This window comes from Lissotriton helveticus, chromosome 11, assembly GCF_964261635.1.
Source record: "Lissotriton helveticus chromosome 11, aLisHel1.1, whole genome shotgun sequence".
Classification (NCBI taxonomy): Eukaryota; Metazoa; Chordata; class Amphibia; order Caudata; family Salamandridae; genus Lissotriton; species Lissotriton helveticus.
The window spans coordinates 1,098,670,252-1,098,676,493 of NC_136072.1; positions in this window are offsets into that span (position 1 = coordinate 1,098,670,252).

Sequence of the window (6,242 nt, forward strand, 5' to 3'; positions counted from 1 at the left end):
AATCACCTAGCATTGTAAGTAATCTGGAGGGCAACACATTACCGGAAATGGCTAGTTTTCAGAAGTGTATAATTTTGTGGGTCCATCAATTCGTTTTATCCTTCTTTCCCTTACAAATTACACATAGGTAGAAATTGAAAATATCTGCAAAATTGACCATCACTTCAAAAATTGTAAAAATTGTGCTTGGTAGATATATATTATTCAACAATCTGCCCTAGCATTGAAAGAGCACTAGACAGCACTCCTTGCCCGCAGGCGTCTTATAGCCTCACTGCAGCTTGCCTCTCATGTGCCATATGATGTCCTCATGCCGACGCGTATCGAGGCTTCAACGCCTCTTTTTCATGGGCTTAAGTGAAAACAGGCATTCAAAATCCACTTCTTTAACCAACGCTAATATCTATATTAGAATATATTTTTTCCTATTTCCACTCGTTGATTTAGCATAAGCTGAACAAAGGGCAAATTTATCTGAGCACACCTGATGCCATTTTAAAAAAATGCACACTTCCTTGCGAAGTCCTTTATCCTATTTTTAAAGAACATAATTCTTCCATATTTTGCCTGACCCTTCCAGGTAAATCATGGAGCCTGGGTACCCCTATGATCTCCAACACGTGCAAAAATGCACACTACACTTCATTAGCTGTTGAAGAAATCTTGTTTATGGAGGTTTAAATGTGCACTGCCCTAAATGTCAAAAGATCTGAGCACTGTGGATAAACGGTCAGGCCTTTTAGAGACCAGCTTGAAGATCTGAATCTCTGTGTTCATGCAGAACATTGGTCCAGCCTGTGACTTCAAGAGTGTTTTGTTTGCACTTCTAGATGAATCCTTCATGGTTTCTGCTATTGATGGGCCCTTAAGTGGTGTTCCGCGGTGCCCTGGAAGACCAGATCATTGGATACTTTGAGACGAACGAGGGCACGACGGCGGAGAGGGCCACGGAATGGGACGCCTTTAAAGTAGTGGTTTGGGGCTATTGTATCTCACAGAAGGTGGGGGTGCGCCGGGTCCTCCTGGAAAACCTGACTAAGGCGGACCGGAAACTACGTGACCTGGAACTCCTCCGCCCCGGCCGCCCGGAGCTCCAGCAACAGACCTTAGCGGCGAGGGAGGCGGTAGCTGTAGAAGTCGAACGACTACGGAGTTATGATCACAAGGCTTACATGACTAGATCGCTCGCAGAGGGTGACAAATCGGGGGCACTCCTGGCTTGGCTTGCCAACCCAATGAGGCGCACATCACCCACGGTGGCTATGCGCACAGCTGAGGGTGAGGAGGTTTATACCCAACCTGAAATCCTTTACTGCTTTAGGCGTTATTATGAGGTACTGTACCGCAGTGGACTGCCACTGGATACCGCCCCGATTGACGGCTTCCTACGCGACCTACAGGTCCCCACCCTGGAGCCTTCACAGGCGAAGGACTTGGGGAGGGATGTGGAGATAGGGGAGATCCGTAGCGCCATAAAAAAGATGGCGCGTAATAAGACGCCGGGTCTTGACGGACTCCCGGTGGAGTTTTATTCCACCTACGTAGACCTCTTGACTCCCAGGCTTTTAGCGGTTTACAGGGAGGCGAAGACCCGGGGCGCTTACCCGGCTCGATGCGTGAGGCCCTAGTGGTGCCCTTGCTCAAACCTGGTAGGGAGAGCGGTGACCCTGCGTTCTACAGACCGCTGTCGATGCTTACGGTCGATTATAAGATCTTAAGCAGTATATTAGCCTCACGCATGATGACCAGGCGGGTTTCATCCCCAAGCGTAACACTACGATGAACATTCGCCGCTTGTTTCGCCTGCTGGAGGGGGACCACGCTGAAGCTCCTAATCCCATGATCCTTTCGATTGACCTGGAGAAGGCCTTTGACAGCTTGGAGTGGGCTTACCTCCGCAGAGTACTTGAGCGCTTCGGCCTGGGAGAGGGGTTTCTGCGATGGACCACAGTGTTATATGCCTCGGCGGTGGCCAGAGTTCGCTCGGGCCTGCTGATCTCCCAACGTTACCCGGTGGAACGGGGCACGAGACAGGGATGCTCGCTGTCCCCGTTGCTATTTGCCCTTGCGGTGGAGCCCTTGGCGATCTCGATCCGCGCGGGAACCCATTACAGGGGATTGCAGACCCTGTCGGGACACCACTTCATCTCCCTGTATGCAGACGACCTGCTGCTCTTCCTTGAGGACGCTGATGCGGCCTTGACCGGGGCTGATGCAGTACTCACAGCTTTTGGCGAAATATCGGGCCTCAGAGTAAATTGGACGAAAACTTGCCTGTTCCCGGTCCGCGGTGATGAACCCCGGCTGGACACTCCCTGGGCGATCCGGTGGGAACCTAGTTGCTTTAAATATCTAGGGGTACATGTTTACCATCACCCTGCTGACACCCTTGAGGGTAATGTCTCTAGATGTATCCGTGCGTTGAAGGGCAGCATGTCCTTTTGGGCCACCCTACCGCTCTCGGTAATGGGACGGATCGCTCTGCTGAAGATGGTGGCGCTCCCACGGCTTTTATATTATTTCAGGACACTCCCGGTCTGGATCCCACCGGCCAATTTTCGATACCTGGACTCTTTGATTGTAGCGTTCCTTTGGGGCTCGGGCCGCCGCAGAGTAGCACTTAAGACCCTGATGAGACCGAAGGTAGAAGGGGGATTGGCCGTACCTGACTTTGAAACATACTACTTGGCTGCCCAATTGCAAACTTACACTCAGGAGGTGGCACAGGAGTTTCGCGGCCCGGAAGAGGCGCGGGGATGTGGCATACCCAGGCATGTTTTGTCCTATGTTGCGCTGCAACAGAGACTAGTTTTGAGGGACCTCACCCAAGAAAAGCGCACCATTAGATCGTGCTGGAACCGGGTGCACCGCAGGCTGGGAACGTTGCGGCCTTATGCCCCGGAGATCCCGCTGGGGATGCTCACCGCCCTACCGCATGGCGGCGACTGGTCGCGGCTGCGGGCCTGGGAGGAGGCGGGCATACAGCTCATGGGAGACCTCTATGAGGACAGGATGACGTTGCCTTTTCGGGCACTGCTAGACCGCTTTGACATTCCCCGGGGCGATTTTCTACTCCATGCGGCGGTCGCCAGGGCGCTCCAGGCACACTGGAAGACTGGCCTCGAGGAACCGCAGTTGTCAGCGGCATGTCGGTATGTCATGATGACGGCTGGGACGATAAGAGCGGTTACATGCTTATACTCCAGGATGACCAACGAGCGACTAGCCCCCCTGGAAGTGCTTAGGACCAGATGGGCAGCAGATGTTGGGAAGGACATCCCGGAGGCTACGTGGGCCCAGCTGATACGCCGAGCCTGGAAGGGCACGCGTGGTGCTCGGTTCCAACTGGTCCACTTCTACATATTACATCGGGCCTATCTGACCCCGGAGAAAATACAGAAATATTTCGCCTCGGACACAGCAGCCTGCCCTAGATGCCGGGCGCTCGGGGCTGACCTCATCCACATGTTATGGTCCTGTCCTGCGCTGACCTCTTACTGGATGTTCCTAGGAGATACGCTTAGCGGAGTGACGGGAAGGTCACTGCAACTTGACGCCGCGGTGGGGATCCTGCACTGGTTCCCGCATACCCCCAAAAATAAAATTTCTAGTAAATTCATTGACCTGGGGTTGCTCCTAGCTAAACGGGAGATAACCAGACATTGGAAGGCGTGGGTTGGTCCAACAGGCACTAAATGGCGCAATGAGCTTCTTAAGTGGGCGGGAAGCGAGAGTATCCTGCGATACCAGCTGGCGCGGCGGCGTCAAGACGAGCGAGCACTAGAGGCGGCACAAGCCTGGGAAACGTTGGTTCAGGCCCTGCGCGACCATGACATGCACACTGATTCTGATAGTGTTGAGGAAGATCCGTCCATCCCCCCGTAGAATCGTACAGGCGGGGTACTTGCATTGGAAATGACATTGTCTTCTACCGTAAGCTCTTTGAGAGTATACTAGATCACCGATGGCGGGGTGGGAGGGGGGTGGTGGATAGAGGGAACGGGAACTGTATCAGCTTCCGTTGAGCACTAGAGTTTGGAACACTGAAGATTGACACTCGAACCTCTGGGTGGGACTATTCGTTTGGGGGGGAAGGGAGTTTACCTAGGTTGTTTGGAAAAGCGGAAGAGATCTATTCATCCTCACCTGTTGAACGCTCACAAAGTGCTGCACTCTCAAACGATGATCTGAAGCACATGCCGCCCGACCTCCGGGTTCTGGGCTGAATGGCCGTGTATAGATATTAGACTTTTTTTATTGATGTAACTGCACTGGAACAACATACAGGTGATTGAATTGTAACTGTGATTGATTTCTGCAATAAAAATATATTTAAAAAAAAAAAAAAAATGTGATGGGCCCTTAAGCTAGGTGGTCAAGTTTGGTGGCAGGCCCGATGCTCATGTCCTCAGTGTTGGAGGCAATTTGTGAGATAACAATGATGTTAATTAAAAGCCTCCGCCAACCTATCCTGGAAGGGAGCACTGCTCTATCGCTCACCGGATGAAAAGAAAGATTTCAATGCGAAGCTCATGGAAAGGCTAGCACCACACATCTTAGAAGCGGATAATTTTCTGCTCCTGGGGGATTTCAATTATCATATTGATAATCAAGCTGACCCTGATACCATTCGTCACTTAGAGTACATGGAATCAGTGGGTCTCCACGAAATGCTATCAGGTCCGACACACACTGCTGCTGGGCACACTCTTGATCTAATATTTACAGATGCGACCAACCGAGTAGTGGACACTCCACTCGCACAGGCGTGGACCAACCACTTCTCTATAGATTTCCACCTAGATGTACAGAAACCTAAGTGTGCCCTCCATCAGGCCATGAAACTTAGGAGACCTTGGAGAAAGGTGGTTCCCTCCACCTTTCTTCCTGCCTTTACTCCTCCTATCTTATCGGACAATGAAAACACCAATTTTTCACTAAAAGCCTTTGAAGACTCATTTATAAATGCCTTAGACACCATTGCCTGCTAAAAAGATCAAAAAAGAAAAACCACCTCCCCCCTGGTACTCCGGATTCCTAAAAATGGAGAAGTCAGCAGTTAGGAAATTGGAACATAAATGGAGAAAATCTGAATCAGAGGAGCGGAGACTCTCCTACAAAGTAGCCCTAAGGAAATATCTAAAATATTGTAATATTGCTAGAAGAACTCACATAGCCGAGAGAATCAATGCTGCAAAAAACTCTTCAAAAGAGCTCTTTGAAATCCTTGAGGAACTCAGAAATCATAGATGCTGCAATCCCAAAATACCCATATCCCAACCACATTGCGATATTCTCGCTTTGCCCTTTAAACAAAAAAATAACAATATCTACAATTCAATACCTATTACTTTGGAATCTCAGGAAGTCAAGATTAACTCTCAATTTTCCATCCTTGAATGTTTCAATCCTGTTACAGCGGATCAAACACTGGCCCGACTAAAGTCTATAAAAAACAAGCATTGGAAATGCAATAGGTCTCGCATTAGGAAAGTTTGAGCAATTGGTATTGTAAATGACACTTTTTTATTTATGTGTTGGTTTTGAAAATAGCAAAAGTAATAGCTTTGTCAGTTACAATGTCAATAGTTTTAACTTTCGCAAATGTGACACCTATAGCATTTGTAATGCAATGTGTATTGTATTTACGTGACTTAGATATATTGATATTACAAATAACAATGGCTTTTAATTTTGTAAATAATTAATACTTAAATAAAATTTATTGTAATTTATAATGGCAATAGCTTAAACGTTTGTAAATAAGTTTTGTGAAGATTATGTTCAGTGTATTTTATTGTGACGAAAATCCAAGAACATTGCATTTGCACCTACACACACACAGCCACACACACACACATATAGATGTGGTGGTGGTGGATCTGGGGGATATGGTGGTGGTGGATGTGGTGGTGATGGTGGATGGGGTTGAATGTGGTGGTGGATGTGGTGGTGGTGGTGGATGTGGTGGAGGTGGAGGTGGTGGATGTGGTGGTGGATGTGGTGGTGGTGGTGGTGGATGTGGTGGTGGTGGATGTGGTGAAAGTGGTGGTGGATGTGGTGGTGGATGTGGTGGATGTGGTGGTGGAAGTGATGGTGGTGGGTGTGGTGGATGTGGTGGTGGTGGATGAGGTGGTGGATGAGGTGGTGGATGAGGTGGTGGATTTGGTGGTGGTGGATGTGGTGGTGGTGGATGTGGTGGTGGGTGTGGTGGATGTGGTGGTGGATGCGGTGGTGGTGCA